Source organism: Aphis gossypii, chromosome X (genome assembly GCF_020184175.1).
Source record: "Aphis gossypii isolate Hap1 chromosome X, ASM2018417v2, whole genome shotgun sequence".
In the NCBI taxonomy this organism is placed as follows: domain Eukaryota; kingdom Metazoa; phylum Arthropoda; class Insecta; order Hemiptera; family Aphididae; genus Aphis; species Aphis gossypii.
In genome coordinates, this window is record NC_065533.1 from 50,888,883 (window position 1) to 50,907,937 (window position 19,055).

Consider the following 19,055-nt stretch of genomic DNA (forward strand, 5'->3'; position numbering starts at 1 on the left):
TATGGATAAAAACTGTTTGTATAATTTTAACAATAATATAAACTAGCACAATGGTTGTCAACATTACACTATAATACCTGTATGACGTACCTATGTGGCTACAAAATAAATATTATCATTAAAAAAAACAAAAATAAGAAATTTCTTTCAGAGTTTGAGAGATAGGTATTTTACGAGAATAAAAATTGTTCACTATTTAAAAAAGTTTCAAAATATTTTTTTTATTGTTTAAAACAATTGGAACCATTTAGTTATTTCGATTATTATATAAAAAGCATAAATTAAATTTGTTATTTATCTGTTAACACAAACAGTACAACTAACACGCTCGTCAATACTATTTTCATTCGATTTTTATATGGTATTAATTTTATACTTGTATCACATTTTTGAAATTATTTTAGTACTGCACCACTGTGTGTATGATTCAATTTATCAGTTTCCGAGCAACCATGGTAATGACGTATGTAACTATACTAATTGTATAATATTTAAATATTTATGTATTAATTTTAAATGTTGAACGACAATAAATAATAATGTTAGTCTTGTAATTATGTTTTTATTTGTAAATAATGTAATTCAATATACATTAATATTATAATTCGAAATTCCATTATTTTTCTTGATAATTGAAAAAAATTATAATACAAAATGTACACTCGTATTAACGCAACGGCAAATTTTATATAATCGATTTTGTTATTTTGTTGTAATTTAAAAACGAATAACCGTTGAAACTTGAAATTTTCCCCAAATATTTGTTCTGAAATTTTGTGGAGAGATTTAATATAATTTTCGAAATATTTTGACTCATTTTTAATTATTTATAGATAATTATTTAAACATGTTGTATATTTCGTAATAAAAATGTTCAATGCTTGAAAATTTAAATCATTGTCCCTTATAAACTATTCTTGGAGCAACTTAAAAGTGTCATAAATATATATATATATACAAGTTTGAATTTTAAAGAAATTGGATATTTTAACAAAAATAACGGTTTTCAAAGGGACTTGAAACTTTAAGCTTTTACATTGATCATTTATTAAATTTAATATAAGTACACAATACCATTTAAAAAACGTTTAGCTTTTTTTTAATCTATTTATAGTTTATACCACGAATATATTCTAGTGCGGTATTGAAGTTAAATACTAATAAGTAATAACAATAATGTATTGTGACCAAATATCATACAAATTAATAATAAAATAGTAAATGAATTGTTTTTAGCAAAAAAAGTTAAAGCTATAAGATTTCTGGTAGAAAAATAAATTATTATTAAATAACCTTAGAAATAGAAGTGACACGCCATCACCTCTCAGTCGTAGTTTTTCGTGTATATATAGTATGCATAATTTTATTAATTAATATTACACTGAAGTTGAATATTATATATTACAAATCTACTCAACTCAATAACGAGCTAAACTCAAAACCTACCATAGCTGAGCGATTTCTCGATTTTTGATATTGAAATTTAGGTTTCGTGTAAATAAGACTACTATAATAATATACTCATATAAGCCACAGATCAGATACAAACTAAATGTAAAAAAAAAACAATTATTTTCATCTGTACTTTTGAGTAATAAAAATTGGATTGGTACTCGGCTGAGATATTATCATGAAGTAAAAGGGGTGATGAAAAAAAAACTAGTGTTAACTTAATAACTTTTTATTTTTATTTACCATTATTATAGCTTTGGTGCGAAATCTTATTTGGGGCATGCTGTGCGTTTCAAATATCGTAAATATTATTCTTACTCGAATTCAGTATGTATTGTTATCATTTCATTTTATCGTTCCGTCATGATGACACCGGCACATTATGCTAAGACTATGTAACTGATATAAAAAAATTGGTAGATTTTGCTATAGTCAATTTATTAGGGCTCCTAAATTTGGTAAGTCCATTGACAAACATACCGGTGTAGTCTTTCTGATCGCGGCGGCACATATTGTCTGTTACTAAAAAAATGTGATGTTGAATTATTCAACAAAATCTGTTAGATTTTGTTAGGAATATTTTGGATTTTTCTAGGATCCCTGTCGTCCCCGGAGGGTGTTAGCACCAGCACATTATCATTCGATTCTGCACTTTTATACATTAACGGTTCGGCTTGCGTGCACTTACGGCCGTCCAGTTTATTGCACATTTATAGAAACCATAATTAGATTCTTGTGACAAATTGAATCTATACCGATGTAATAGTATATTGTTGTCGACGAGCCCATATCAATCGACCCCGAAGGCATATTCGAGTGTGTGTGATATTTATCTCAAATGTCACTCTCGCAGAATCCTTATCGACTGTTTTAAACGAGTCGTAATGTATATAATATTATATATAACGGATAAATGTGTAAAAATCTGTTCTGTTGAATAGTATCTTGTCAACGTGGAGCATGTTATGCTGTTCACTGTCACTTTGAAAGCGTTATCTCGTATCAATATTAATCGTTTGTCATCTGCCGTATTAACTGCAACTTACAGTTCTGTATTATAGGTATACAATATTATAATGTAAAAAGCGCAAAAAGCTAGAATTTTTAGTGCTATAAAATCCAAAATACGATCATTATGATTCTTACAAAAGTACTTATATACTTATATACCTCTCTATACGGTCTCACTTATTAGGCTATGCGTTTGCCTCAATAAAACAATATTCATTTAATCACGTATAAAATCTGCATATACGCGTTAACATTACTGCCGTATAGATTATTTTTTATTAATTCGTATGAGTTATATAAATTTGTTGATATTTAGCGTCGAAACACGTTTGATATGAAATTTGATTCACTATTATTATTCATTTTGTTTCGTTTTGTTTTGTTTTTTTTAAATTTTTTATCATAAAGAATTCAAAATTATTATAAGAAGTATTTTAGGAGTTAGGACATTGTCAAGAGGTCTATTCTCGTTTATATCAACTTGTTAAACGCAACCATTTTATTAATAATTTGTCTTCCCGCGTTTTGACTTATTATACGCGTTGTCAAGAGGAAGACAAATTGGTTTTCGTTCATTCATTTTCCTCTCGGTATAAACATTGCCCCGTCACGGTATTTAATGCGTTTTAATGTAATTCTACTCGCTTTTGCAGGGTACAATATAACTTAGGTATTTTCTTTTTAATTTCAACCTTTTTACGTCTTCACTTAATTATTTTATGATAAACTTATAGTTAATTTGTTTCCGCGAGAAACGTTTATGAGAAGGTATTTATTTTAAAATTCGAAAATTAATGTTGTATTTACATATAATTTTTTTCAAGACATTTAATCTCAGCGTACATACAAATATACAACTATTGACATATTTGTTTACAATATGATAATACACAGCTTTAGGCGTATCGATCAATATTGTTTTTATTGTAGGTATAATAATTTTATTTTTTAGCCATTATTTTTTTTTCTAAATAATGCAATATTTTTAAATTTTGTTTTTGTTATAATTTTAAAAATATGTCTATATGAGCCTCGAAACGTTTATCATTCCTTTAAAATAACTAATAGCAATATTTATATATATGATAACGTTTTGAAAATTTTGTGGTTTTAGGGGTTCTTTTAATGAAGGTAATAATTGAATAATTAGAAATATTATATCCTTGGCGTTAATTTTTCATAAAATTTTGAAATTTCAATCGACCAATTTCGTTCAGAATAGTTTAATGTTAATATAGTAATAAATGATAATATCATTGATAACCTTTTATTTTCAATCCTTTTAAAGTGTAACGGACGACAAACCATATAATATAGTCACGCGTGGTTGCAACATCAAACTGCAGTATTTCTATATGATATACATAATATATGTCTATTACAACACACATATATGGTTCAAGCGTATACGCAAGGCGTTGGCGTTCAAAAATCACACATATACACAATAATGATATACTACACATGTATGCGTATATATTATATAGAATCGCGATTGAAAATCGTGTTAAATTTACGCGTAGCATATTATAACAAAGTGTTGTTCTAGACGGAAATAATGAAATCAAAGACCACAATATAATCGTGTAGGTATATCGGTCCCTCTCTGATTTTACGTATTCTCTTGGCGTTTCCTCGTATACATATTATTATAATATTCGTTCGCGTATAATATCAACACCGTCGTCGTCGTCGTCGTTGTCGTGGTCGTCGCAACCGTCGCGTGCGCTTGATAAGAAACCTCTCTCATTGTTCGCGGAAAACACGCACCCACACACCCGTCGCCTCGCACGCACGTACGTCGGCAGTGTACGATATTATAGGAAAAACGAGGAGGAAAGAAAAAAGCTCATCCACTGCGACAAAGTCGTGTATTATGAAAGAGCTCGGGAAGCAAATGCGCTGGACGGGGTAGATTTGCGGTCGGTGGCGAAGGGTTGCGGGAGAGTGCAAGGCGAGTGAGAGCTGAGAGGGACCCTAAGGGATTATATATATATGTATAGTTACTAATTAGAAGGGCATTGTTCGCCGCGCCGCATATATATTATAAAACACGGTGGCGGTGGTCTTCGCTCCCATCACCGTACGCAACGCGTACGATATTATTATTACGCTGCACGCCGCGGGACTCGGTCGGTCGGACGCACACACAGTAGCACACGCATAATAATGTATAATAATATTTCGTGTATCTCATGGTGCGGGGCAGGTACCTCTGAGTAACAATGATTAGGCGTGAACGCGATCGCCGATCGGAAAAAATAATATTACCGAAAATCCTTCGGGCGGGGAAATAACAAAAAAAAAAAAATAATAATTGTAATTAAATCGACTCGTCGTACCTATATAATAATATAATATAATATTGTCGGGGCCGCAGACGACGCGACCTCGCGGGATCCGCCGCCGCGACATCGATTGTGTGCGTATAGTATTGTCTATATGACGTATATATAAAATCGTCGTCGTAACCTTAAAGCCGATGCTGCGTCTGCAGCAGTGGGACAATCGAACACACACCGCGACGCGCTTTGCCCCGACGGAAATGGGTTAATCGTCTTTCGAGTGTTTTCTTTCCTCCCCCCCCCCCCCCGGCAATATCGCCGTTTTACGACAACAATGAAACCTCTGGGCGATTGCGCGTGTTTCGCTCGCGGTCCGTTCCGCGAGATGGTTTTAGCATCATATCGAGTATACGAATTTTTCGTCGTCGTCGTCGTTATTATTATACGATTATAGATCGTCCTGAGATATTACGAGCAGCGTATTATAAGTTATTATACGTTATTATCATCCATTATATTATATATATAAGAACACCGCACTATATGTTATTTTTATTATCATTGCTGCGTTATTTATTATAAACGAGTATAGCTCGATCATCGCGAGATGATTGATCGCGAGTGTAGGTCAGCGCGTACTGTACACGTAGGTATTATTATATGTTGTATTGTTCAACATTATATACAGATAAGTGCGAACATGCCGTCGACGCGTTTTAAATCTGGCGGGCCGAGTTATTGCGGATGATGGTTGTGCAGGGGGTTGGAAGTGGTATATTTTGGCACCCCCGTGTGTACCCAACATACACATACTATACAGTGTTATCGGTACACGCCAAATCGGCCGGTACCAATATGTTTTGTCCCGTCAATATTTATATAAATAATACTATAATAATGTATTATATTATTATTGTAACCATCACGATGATTTCGACACAATGAACAAACAAAAAAAAATGGCTGTCGCTTATTTGTACGACACACAGACACACGTGTATAGAGAGAGTTAAATGATTAACTCGTTGCTGTCTACGTGCTATATAATATGTATATACAGTATACACGTTGTCTGGGGGTGTTGGGTTGTATAGGAGTTATAATCATTAATAATAACTTAATTTTAAAGTTGTTCAAACTTTGTTTTGGCTTTTAAGTATACATTATTAATTCGAACGTACAAGTACGAATCGGCTTAAACAATTAGATTAAAACTAACGGAGTGTTCCGGTGATATTTTAATAAATGCTGTATTGAAGTCAGTCGCGCTTGAACCGATGTAAAGCAATTAAAAACTGTTAATTCTACAATTTTGAATTGATTTTGGATTGATATTGAATGTCGTTGTTATACTCGTCTATGATTTAATCAAACGATCTGTGAACCAATAGGTACAACATAAGTGAGGACTATTAATACCGTTTAAATTATATAGAGTCAAACTAATGATTTTATACGAACAATAACAATACAATAATAATTGTCAATCAGACACGTATATATGAGCGGAAACTATACGACAATAGTAAAATGTCATAAAAAAAGTGTATATTATAATTAAATCGTAAAATTATTACCAAATTTTTCAAAATCATCTAAACGATGTTGATTCTCGCTTATTTGCATATTATAAGATTGTTTCGAAGATTCTGCAAAAGCATCATACTAATAAAAATAAGTATAGGGGTCATCGTTCCGAAGATCGAGACGCGCGCGTAAATTCGAAAGCAATGATAAATCACGATGGCGATCGGTAAACGATTCTGAGCGAAACCATACGAAAACGTGTTTAAATGAGGACGTTTTTTTAAAAAAAATGCTCACTGCTGCAGCGATACACGTAACATATACGCTACGCCAAGTTTTATCGGTCGTTATGCGAATAATAAACTATTACGCTCGCCCGCCGACATCATATATGTCGAGGGTATTCCGATAAATGTATAATATGTAAAAAAAAAAAAAAAAAATTAGTTTAGAATTAAAAACCAATGCGATCGGACCGCATTAAGTACCTATACATACACAATATGTAATATATATGACATCGGTTCGTGTCGTAATTATCCCGGTGTCTGTTCTCTTTGTAATAAATTGCATTCGACACAGCGCGCTCAAACAAACGGCGTCAGAGAGCATAATATATATACGTTTATACTCAACCGTCCGTCCGCCCACGCCGCGGAATCCCAAAAACAATTATCGGACACTTAAACAATCTAATTATTCCGTTCCACTAAATGTCTCATTCGACTAAATTACTTTAATTTAATACGTCTCGTTAACACCTATTATATTCGACGTCGTTTAATGAAGACGACCACGGAGACTTGTCCGAGTGCCGTTTCCTCCTCCGCGCCGTTTTTGTACTACACGCCGAACAACACTTGTTTAAACTGACGTGTACGTCTGCCGTCGTTTAAATTAATCGTTTCCATTTCAATGGGTCTTATGCCGCCGCCGCCACCTCTGTTCTGTTGTGTGCTCGCGCGATTGTTTTTTTTTCTCTTTCTCTTTTCTCTATTACAATACGACTGTATCGTGATTGTTCGACGATTTTATCGTAGGTATACGTACTATCATTATTATAATAAACAGTTTTATCGAGACAAATGTATTATAATGACCGGCGCGAGCGTCTGGGGACGAAGAGGATGTCAAACCCGCATGAGTTGTCACTGTCATCTCTTACAAACGGATGACAATAATATATTATCGAGAGAAGAACCGACCGATTTTATGTCGCTGTATAGCTTTATTGTTATCGAACGAATATTGCCACCAGACTTGAGGTGCGTAAGTACATTATTTGTGTTTAAAACGTCGGTTTCGTGTGAAATTTTATTTTTGTTATGTCTTTAAATTTCTAAATTCTTATAGATACTTTTATTATTAATTCTACTAAAAATTAAATATATTGTAAGAACCGACGTAGAACGGACACAGATGATGTTCATATCTTTATGACACTTATCCGACATTCGATTCACTTTAAAATCAAATAGACTATCCTGACTAACACAAAATTGGTTTTATTGAGTACAAAATTGTCCGCGTGTTTGTAAGACTGAGACGACTTATATAAATAGGCTCCACACAGTGACGGATTTAACGATAGGGGGTTCAAGCGGGTACAACGCAACGATGCTTCGAAGTTAAAGTTGTTTTATAGGGTCTTCGTATTGATGTCATTGATTTTAAAATTTTGTAAAGTGATAAATTATTAAGAATATTGTATGATGGTCAAAAAAAGTCTTTTAAGAAATTTCCCATACCCGTTTATTCTATATGGACTCAGTTTTAGGCCGATATGCAACTCGATTTAATAAGAAATAGGTACACGAGCCATGAGGTATCTATACCTAAATAGTCGAAATGTCTTGTTTTTAAATCCATCTTTATTATTATTACTATTTTTTTTTTATCAAATATCAAAAAATATTAAATTAAACGCATCATCATCAATATGATTTATAAATAGTAATTTTTTTTACTTAATTCCGGTATTGCGGGCGTCCTCTTATAATAGACATTTATTAATATTAAATACTAGCGAGACTTAACGATATATGTTTAATATTAATGTGCTCGCGTGTACTGCGTTGTGCGTGGAAATAAAACCGTACAATCGATTTTTAAGTGCAATCAAATAAACGGCTTTCGGCGCGACTGCCGAGGAGAGGACGTCCGCGTATTATATTATACCTACCTATATATAATACGGTGGCTGTGTCGTGGCTGCTGAAGGGACGTAGGAACCCTATATATTCGAAACCCTAATTGCACCAACGTGCTTCACGGTGAAGTCTCATTATCCCGTCTCGCCCGATTACGTTTGTGGACCTTACGATACGTGTACGTCTATAATTAAAATAAAATAATTATTATTATTATACACTTATTTTGTTCGGAACCATACTTACCTATATATTACATAAAAAAAAAATACTACAAATATGTGGTATGATGCGTGTATAATGCACCAGTTCTTTATCGTATCGATTCTGTACGCAAATATTTTTATGTATAAAAAGCTAATTACACGGTCGTTATAGTACATTAAACCATTTTTGTTTTTTATTACAAAAAGTTATGGTCATATGGATATTGGTCGAGCATCTTATATATTCGATATAATTTGTACTAGATTCTTCATGTGCATATCGATAGTTACTCGACGTGTCATCTAAAGTATATACTACCTCATCAACCCTATCTCTCTCTCCAAAAATACAACTTTTAATGACATTTTAAATTTTAAAACGTAACAGTACCTACTATTAAGTCCAAAGATTCTGGTTTTTTGTAATCGGCTACCAATATAATATATCAAACTGCACGAATAAGTAATTATGTTTAGTTCAATTTTTCGTTAAGTTTTAAGCTAGTGCATATTTAATATAATATTCAGGTTCACATTTGCATATTATTCATAGTTTGATAGTTATTGATGTATAACATCTAGAAATATTGTTTTACAAATAGATAGGTAGTTCTCTATAATATGGTCTTAAGTCTTAACTATTGATTCAACACTATTGAATAACAAAACTATTTCCATCTGAGATAATCCACTGTAGACAGTAGGTACATACGATAATTTGTTATTTATATGTACAACGAGGTCCTACAAGTGAGAAAAATAATAGTTCGCTTCGATTGACTTAAATGTGTTTTAGTTTTTTGGAGAGTTTTTCAAAATGAAAAACAAACTCACTATTAAAATATTAGACAATTTGTATAATGTATAAAATTGTCGACATTCCATCCAAAATCGTAAATTGTGTGTTCACAGCGCTGTCATTTAATCCACTGTTGTATAATTGTCAATTTTTACCGATTTCATGTTGTATGGATGTTTAGTGCTTACTATATGTGATCCACAAAACAATAAAAAAAAACAGAAAAGAATAAAGTTGTACTTGAACTCTTTGTCACTTCTGGCATTTTCAATATAAATAAAATATTATATAATATCATAATTTTGTATCGGATTATTTTTTAAAATTCGTTTTTTATTCAAATTTGTAAAACTTGCGATTTCAAATTATAATAGTAGACATTTTATGAAAATTTTTGGATATTTTTTTAATATTAATTTTTATAAAGCCCGTGTATATTATAGATTCCGAAACTTTTTATTTTCAATTATATTGTAAAGCTGCTAAAAGTACAAAAATCCTATCCTATCCTAGACCCTAGTGAATATTTTTCTTCTATTGTCCCTGTTTACTTTTTAAATAATGTTATGAGTAAACTTTATCTTATTATATAATATAATGTGAATTGTGTAATTTTTTTTTTCAATAAGTAGATACTGATTAGGTGTTAGAGAAATTAAGTACTCGACATAACTCTTACACATTTTACCAACTCTTATGGAAAAAAATATATAATATTAAATTAACAAATAAGTTATTATTTACTGGTGATTTTTTATTAACTTATTATTAGTCAATATAATATAGATATAAACATATAAATATGAGTAGCGGTCCAGTGGGCATTTGAGTTTGCCGGAACACCGGCAAAGTTCAGCACTCATATATTAGTCAATATAGGGGTTATATATTCTCAACCGATTTGTTGTGTACATAGGCGTATAGCTCTAAAACACTCCAGGCTATTGATAGCGTGATTATTGAACTTTGAAGAAAGTGGTGATATTAAATGATCCGTGATGTGAGATTTTGTGTCCGCTGCTAACCAAATGAATCCTAAAATCCAATTTAAAACTTATTGCATCTCTAACTTTTATCGTAAGTATTGCTACAGTTACACTATAGTCGATCTAAGAAGAACGGTGAATACATAAATAATTATTTGTTGTTAACTTTCCATTTTTGTGTAGCATTGGTTACTTATTTAGAGAACTGTTCGTTAATAATATTAAACATAACATACATATTATGTATATGTAGATATATATATTGCTTTTTAAATCGAATGTATGTTGTTGAATGTCAGTATATAAAATAAATGTAATTTCATTAAAATGTTATTCATTTATTCATTTTTCAAAAAATACTTAATTTGTGTAACACTCCGTACACATATTATATGATGAACATTTTGTTTTCTATAATCTGTAATTTTATTACTTATAGTATAGATGTACTTTTGTAAAAAATTCTTACATAATTATTATTATCATGTGATAAATATACTGTCTATGCAATATAATATTGAAAACACGAACTAAAAAATATTTTTAATATTATATACTACGTTATTCAAAGGAAATTATTTAATTTTTAAATTATAATCCTTAGAAATATAATATTACATTTAAGTTACAAGTTATTTTTTTTCGGACATGTAAAATAAAATATGTATTACAATTATAAGTACTTCAAAACTCTCACTGTACATGTTAGTTACAGAAAAAAACACTCGTTGCTCATATGCAAAATAGAAAGAGAGAGTTTTGCAGTCGATTGTAAAGCTTTATGTGATTAATGTTTAATACTCCAGACTCGCACATTCAAATGTCACATCGACGAATATTATAACTGTATAATTTTACTGAGTCGTTTTAAGTAAAAAATACTTGTCTAATGGTTGAAAAAGTTATGTAATTATTAACTATATTATTTTCATTCTCATTCGCAAATAAAATATTTTCGTCTCTATATTGACCAAAATATTTTGTGACGTCAAAACCCGAGTAAATCCATTAGCGTAGTCGCGGTAAGTACCTAACTTGGGAATTGATAATTTTCAAACGCGATGTACATTTTTCCGAGTTAAAGTTAAACCATGAGTTGATAAAGTTTAAGAACGTCTTCAGATAGTTCGTAATAAATAAGTTTTAATGGCTTATCGTTATTATTTGGAAAGTGTGGTTGTGAACGACTGCATCTTTATGCTGGTTACTGATTTTCATTTTCCGTTCATTTTTTTTCCATTTATTATTTCTGGTAGACGTATAGTGATTTGTTATTACTTTATTAGACATATTGATAATACGTTTGCAATAATTTAGTTATTATTATATAATCTTATTTAAAACGTATGTGCAGGTACTTTTATTCGAGTTTCCATATTTTTTTGTAAATTAGGTACTTATCAAGAAACATGATGTCGTAGTAGCCACGTATTTATTTTGGAAAATGTTAATATAATTATACAAAAAATAAATTTAAAATATTGTAATTTTTTATTTTTGTTCTGACTTTTAATTTGTGACGATATTTAAAATTGGTCTTTTACACAGCATTTTTTTATGAATATTTTATTTTTTATTGTATCTACTATAAGTATAATCATTGTTTATCTTTATCATCTTTACTCATTAAGTGACATTTACGTATATAATCTAACCCAAACTAGGGAATATATCGTATCACATTTTCAGGCTATATTATATTTTTGTAGAATTATTACCTATACATTATTTGTCGCAGTATATATTTTTTATCATAAGAATTTGCTTAATTCACGAATTTATTTATTTCCAGTATTTGTGTTGACGTACCTATCCAAATCAACACTGACACTAGAGTCAACTAGAGTTCATTGTAATTTTTAGTATGCCTTCTATGATATTTTTAATGTTTTATAATTTTTCAACTATTCAAAACATTTTTAAACGCTAAAACGTCGTATAATCCTTATATAACTTTAAAAAGTATAAATTTATTTTTATATTTAACTATAATATCTATACGCACTATATTTTTTTCACTTTTTATTTATTTATTTTGATACGTCACAAATAAATCTAGATTTAGGTGTAATTTTTTCAAATATTATTTGTAAGATATTTGTAAAACTACAATAGAATTTTTGAAATTTTTCCATATAATTATTTAGTTTTTAAAGCTTTTCTAATTCCTATCGATTTTAATTATCTGGTCGTATATTATTATGTCGACGATGCCTTAGTCGTTGTACCTCATTATTCTGAGTAATAATAATCGATTCAGAAACCTCTAGAATAATAAGCTGTTTGTATAGTAACGCATATATGCCCGAGTCGCGAATAGTGTCAACATAATATATTAACGGTGCACCCTAATATTATTATAGGTACCTACGTTGGGCGATCGTTTTTAATATATAATAATACGAACTACTATATCGTATTTCGTATAACACAATCACAAATGTCCGCGAAGGCGTGTCGACATATTTTTCAGTATCTGTTATGGCCACTGTAAAGTATACCTATATGTGTTCTATACAGTATTGCTGTGTGTGCAGTGCAATGCTATATGCATATTGTATACCGCGGTATAATCAGAAGGGAGAAAAACCACCCGAAAGAATAGCGACGTGAGTGGAATATCATTTGCGACCGACTCGGGTTGGTTATCGAGAAATCAAAAATCGATTTCGCACGATCGGCTTCTATAATTTTGATTGGATACTATATAGTACGTTTCGCGTATAAGCTCGAATTTGGTCGACAATGCAGCGTAATGCGATTCGTTTTAATTTCACTCTATATATATAGATAGGGGATGAGGTTTAGACAAAACGGTGCCGAAATATCGACGTTGCAGCAACTCCATTAGAATATAATACGAAGTGCATATTGTTTGTTGTTTTCACATGGATTTGACCGAATCGCTTATATTCGTAATGTTGAACTTATACACATATTATGCTACCCCGATTAGATCGTGCTAGATCAAATTCGAGTACATTTATTGCCGCAATATAATATTTAGTCGTCAGTCGTACATGTATATACTGAGTAAACGAGATGCTATCCGTCCAGTCCTCTACATGATGGTCTTAAAACATAATATTAATTATAATTCGTAGACAGAGATATTTTATCGGTGGTGAATTGTCTTTGTTTTGGGTTTCATTAAAAATTGAAATTTGAAAAAGGATTTTACATTTATTTGCACGAATTATCATATCGACCTATCAATAAATTGACCAACCCAGATTTCTAAAATGGTTTAGTTTTCTTTGCAGGTGCATTTTTGGTGCAGGTCAACCAAGACGACGTTGAATTATCATCGTGAAACCGTCTGTATCTATAATTTTAATTATTAATTTTAATAATTCGACATGTAATTTAAAAAAAAAAAAATAAATAAAAAAAATATTGATTCGAGAAAAATAGGAACTATTATGACGAGGATGAACCCAACGTATATACACTGTACACATAGAGTGTAGTTTAGGTGGCTGAAACGCATATATACGTATATAATAATGATATTGTACACTAACCACTTTTGCTATTCCCGGAAGACTTCTCCGTACAGACTACGCATTCGCATCCAAATAACCATGTGGTATATAATTTATATATTATATATAGGTTTCACAGCGCATTGAAAATGTGTAAACCTGAACGTAGGAAGTATTATACAAATGTCTATGTACAAAATATAATGTATAATATTGTTCATATACATTATACCGTATAGGTGTTGGCATAGTGGGTAATAGGCAGATAATATGTATATATAGTACCTATGTTCGATCGTTGGACGTTCAATATTATTATGAGCAGTAAGATTCAAAATGGAATTTCTGAAAAAATATCGCGAAACGCAATAGAACGCAAGGGAGTAATATCGCCAGTAAATCATCGCATGTTAAAAATATCGCCAGAGTATAATGGAGCATGATTTTACTATCTTTTATCCCAGCTGACGGATTTTATTCTTTTACTTTTATTTCTATTGGAGTGTTTAGATAAAAAATTGTACACCGAGTTATTTTATTTGTTGTTTCAAATAATTTATATATTTTTAAGTTTTAAGATTTTGCGCAAAAAATAAACGAGCAAATACATAAACCATTGTTCAAATCATTCACAACTGCCGTTGGTTTTATTGCAGTCACTTATTCATTATTATGCATATTACGTATTCAATATATGTATAGCGATATAGGAAATAACAAAGAATATCCTCGTCCTCGTTTTGTAGTCCAAAAGTATGTTAGGAAGGACGAAAGAATCTAATATTACGAACAAAATAATACATTTTAATATTTCTTCACATAAACGTCAACAAACTGTGTTTAAAATGTAGTGAGTCAAAACAATGAATTTTTAACGATAAATAGATATTTTATTTGTATAAATGTGTCATAATTAAATATTAAAAACACATGCTACAAGTAATAAGTATATGTAAATAATAATAATAATATATAGTATACAAGGAATAGGTACTTTGTCTTTCCTCCAAGTATTGAAATCAATAAATTATGATGGACATTTTCAATATCAATTTATGCTGCCTAGTTATCACTTATCAGTGGATGAATCTGTCATACATGTATCTATGAATATAGTATGTACACTTATGTAAGTAGGTAAAAGTATGTATAAAGTAATGTATGTTTAAGTGTTTATCGGATGAGTAAAAAAGAATTTATATATGATTATACGAAATAATAACTCTTTATATATAGGGCGAATAATATACGTATCAATGCATAACCGAAATTAGTCGAATGAATTCTTTCGATCGTTATAAAAAAGAAAAATAATAAATAATTGCAATATTATTGTAAAACATTTTGTCGAATCAAATCAATGATATAAATGCAAAAGGAATTGGTAAATAGTAATATAATCATCATTTAGAAAACGACTAAATAGGTAAAACCTATAAATCATCATGCTAAAATGTAGGTACTTATTTATAAGGATCAAGGGCAGCGTTGCGATGTTTTGGTTTCACAGTGTTTCAGTGTCGATATTTTAGTTATGCGATATTTTGTCGGCAAACCTTTGAAATGTCCCTTCCCCTTTTGTTTGTTTTTAGCGGGTTTCTAAACAAAACTCGCAAAACAATGGTTAGGGTTTTTAAAATTATTTTTGTCTAAATAAATTGAATAACGTATACAAAATCGTCTGTTCTTGAAATATGCCTTATTTTCCAACTCGCTGTTTCTGGCACGCGTTCCGACTAAAATATAAATCATAATACTTGTATAATAAAAATACTAATAATATTATTGTATTGTAGTATAACAGTTAATTTACAATTAAAACCCATTTACGGTTAATTTTCAAACCTAAAATATTACGATTTACTGAATTTTATGCGATATTTGAAGAAGATTAATAATCGTGGAAAATTATAAACGACGTCTAATATATCCATCAATTCTATCATCGAATATCGGAGCATTTATTAGATAATTTCTATTAAATATTAAGAGAGTTGCAAATCGCAGTCGTTTCAAATACGCTCCATCGAACAATAATCTGAAAATAAAAATGAAATTATTATAATACGAAATAATAATCTGTTATTAGGTGATACTAGAAAAAAATACAATCGTACAAAAATTATTATTCTGTTAATTAATATTTTGTTTAAATATTATATTTTTAAAACCGTTTCATTATACATATATATAGGTACCTATATTTTTATATAGACTCGTTAAATAAACTCGCTATGTCTTAAAAATAAAAATACAATCTCGTAAAACTTGGTTATAAAAACGTATACTTAAATAACGATGCGAATTACGCTATCGTTTACAAAGTATTTGACAAACACTCATGGACAAGATAAATTAGTTATAAGAATAAAACAAATTACTCGGAATAATATTATTATACTTGGGTATATGAAGAAAAATAGACCATAACAATTAGAATGAAAACACAAAAGGAAATATAGGAATGGAGAAACGTTCTTTTTTTACAGTGATTCTGTAAATGTAATTGTATTTTTCTGTCTATAAATTGATTAATCCGCAGGGCTATTATAAAAATATTAAGTGACAATTGCGTATCACAACATTAATCGTCCGTGTTTTAAAGTCTGTAAAAAAAAAAGTGGAAAATTAATAATTGTGTTCAACAATTCATATTCATTAACCGTCGAAGAAAAAATATCAAATATTTCAAATGCAAAACACATACCTATATATTATGCGTTTACGATGATTTCATTCAAAATTCATTTATTATTTCAAGTATTCTGAATTATATAATTTAAGACTCTGCTCAGACACTTTATAAAATCATTAATATCGCCTTTTCGTTATCATATCTCGTAGTATTTATCAAAATATTATAATATGATAAAATTACACACTATATAGTCACAGACTTTGGACTTGATACAATTATTCAAAGTTGAACGACGAGAATGTTTATGGTTTTGATAATTTGTATCGTTTAGGATTATACGAGATGAGCACTAAATTCTTATATAATATAAGCTCCTTGTGTTTGTCCGTCAGTGATTGACGCGGAGAAACCATCGTTGTTGATTTTATAAGACAATCTATCGTTTATTTATTGTTGGCACCATATTGAAGTTCATAATTGTTTCGGGTAAAGTTGCCTCCCTATACCACAAAATATTATCGTTTTTACAATAATATTGAAAAAGATTAGCAAATATTTGCAAATTGATTTCAAAAAGTACATATTTTTTAAATAAATTATCCGAAGTAAAGTTTACACACGCACAAATTTCGTGCTATTCACGTACTTATATTGGCACAGGAATAAATTCTAATGTAAACGTATTTAGGTTTAGGTTTTTTTATTTAGGAACTGGAATAACGTTTTTCCATCCCCCTTCCCGACACTATTGTAACTATTTGTTTTTTCCAAAATCTAAAAACGTGCAAAATGAGAAAATAGTCATGCAAGGTCATGTTAACTCCTTCCTAATTATTTGAATAAAAAACTTTTAATATTTTGAAAGAAGGTACCCATTTATTATTTCTCACACTACGACTGTTGTATAACAGCCACTAACTCATGACGACAATCTCGTGAATCACTACAGATGTGTATGTTTATCGTTTATGGTTTGAGTTTTAGTCAATAATATTATATCAGTATATTTAAATATAGTATTAATTAGGTAATATTTACAATTGATTATAATAATTTCTAATTTAAGTATACTTGAAATTTGGAGTTGAAACGTAAATGAAGTGTTAAGAATCTACAAAACTATTTTTTAAATATTATATCCATGAACAAAAAAATGTGTTTTATAATAAAAGTGAATTGTCATAAAAATGCGATGGGAGTTGTGAGGATTCTAGAATGAAGGAAAACTTTTACTAGTTACGTATATAGTTCATAGAAGTATATATTATATACTTTTAAAGATATAGGAACACAAAGGCACTAAAATAACAGATAGTGGTTATTTTGTTTTTTTTAACATATATTTAATTGCACTATTTATGATATCAAATTCAGTCACTTTTTTTTTTATCGATTATAGTCGTAAATTTACGATAAATTAGTAACATGAAAGTATATCATCAGCACTCTGAAGTAAAGTTACACAGGCGAGTATTTAGACTTTCTTCTAGGGGAGAGGTGACTCAATTTTTTCCTCTATCACAAAGCTCATCATAATTATAAATTTTTCAGAATATTTTACTATTACAACCATATGAGAAACACTAATTTGTTTATACTTCATAGAACATTTGATTTATTTGAATTTTCATGATATGATAAACAGATGAATCGTAGTTTTTCAAATGACATAACGTAACATATAATACAGTTCGTACTATACTCTGATATTACTGAGATCTCTTATCGAGCAGTAAAATATGCCACTGCAATTTTTGAACATCAAAACCCTAATAAAACATTAAAAATTGAATTTAAATATTTTTGAATAATAAGAACCTTGTTTTTTTAAAAAAATACCAGATATTAAAACAATAATTATTAATTTTGTTTTAACTTCTTGATAATGTTAAGTAAAAGGAGTGTTTTGATAAACTAATATTATTTTTATTTAAAGCCGTTTATTAATTTATTTCTTCATGAAAGTTTAAAATTAATATACTGGTTGTATATCTCGACTCCGTCTGGGAAAAAATAATGTACTAACATAAAATACGGCACTATTATATTCGTGTATCTTCGTTTCAGTGGACTTCATCGCTTTGTGAACTAATTCGACCTAGATGGGCAATCCGCCTGCGTAGTGGATTAGATATAGCATTTGGTGTATTATAAAATGTGGCTCAAATTACTTTCTAAACTTTTCTGATATCTTTAAAAACTGACACTGAAACTTTCGGCAAAATCAGTGAGTATTTTTCAAGCCTACAAGCTACAAATATACCTACTCGTAAAAATACATTGCATTTTCTTGTACATTTGAATAACAAACAATAAATTTATAAATTTTATGTTTTTAATTTTTTTTAAAAGGTACAAATTGTCAATATTGATCTTTTTTTATTATTTTATTTCTTTAACCGATTTCAACCTGTATAGGGTTAAAAAAATAAGTTAAAGAAAATTGTAATCGGTTTTCTTAATAAAAAAAACAAAATCCACAAGTAAGTCATCCCATAGCAACCAATATTGAGCTT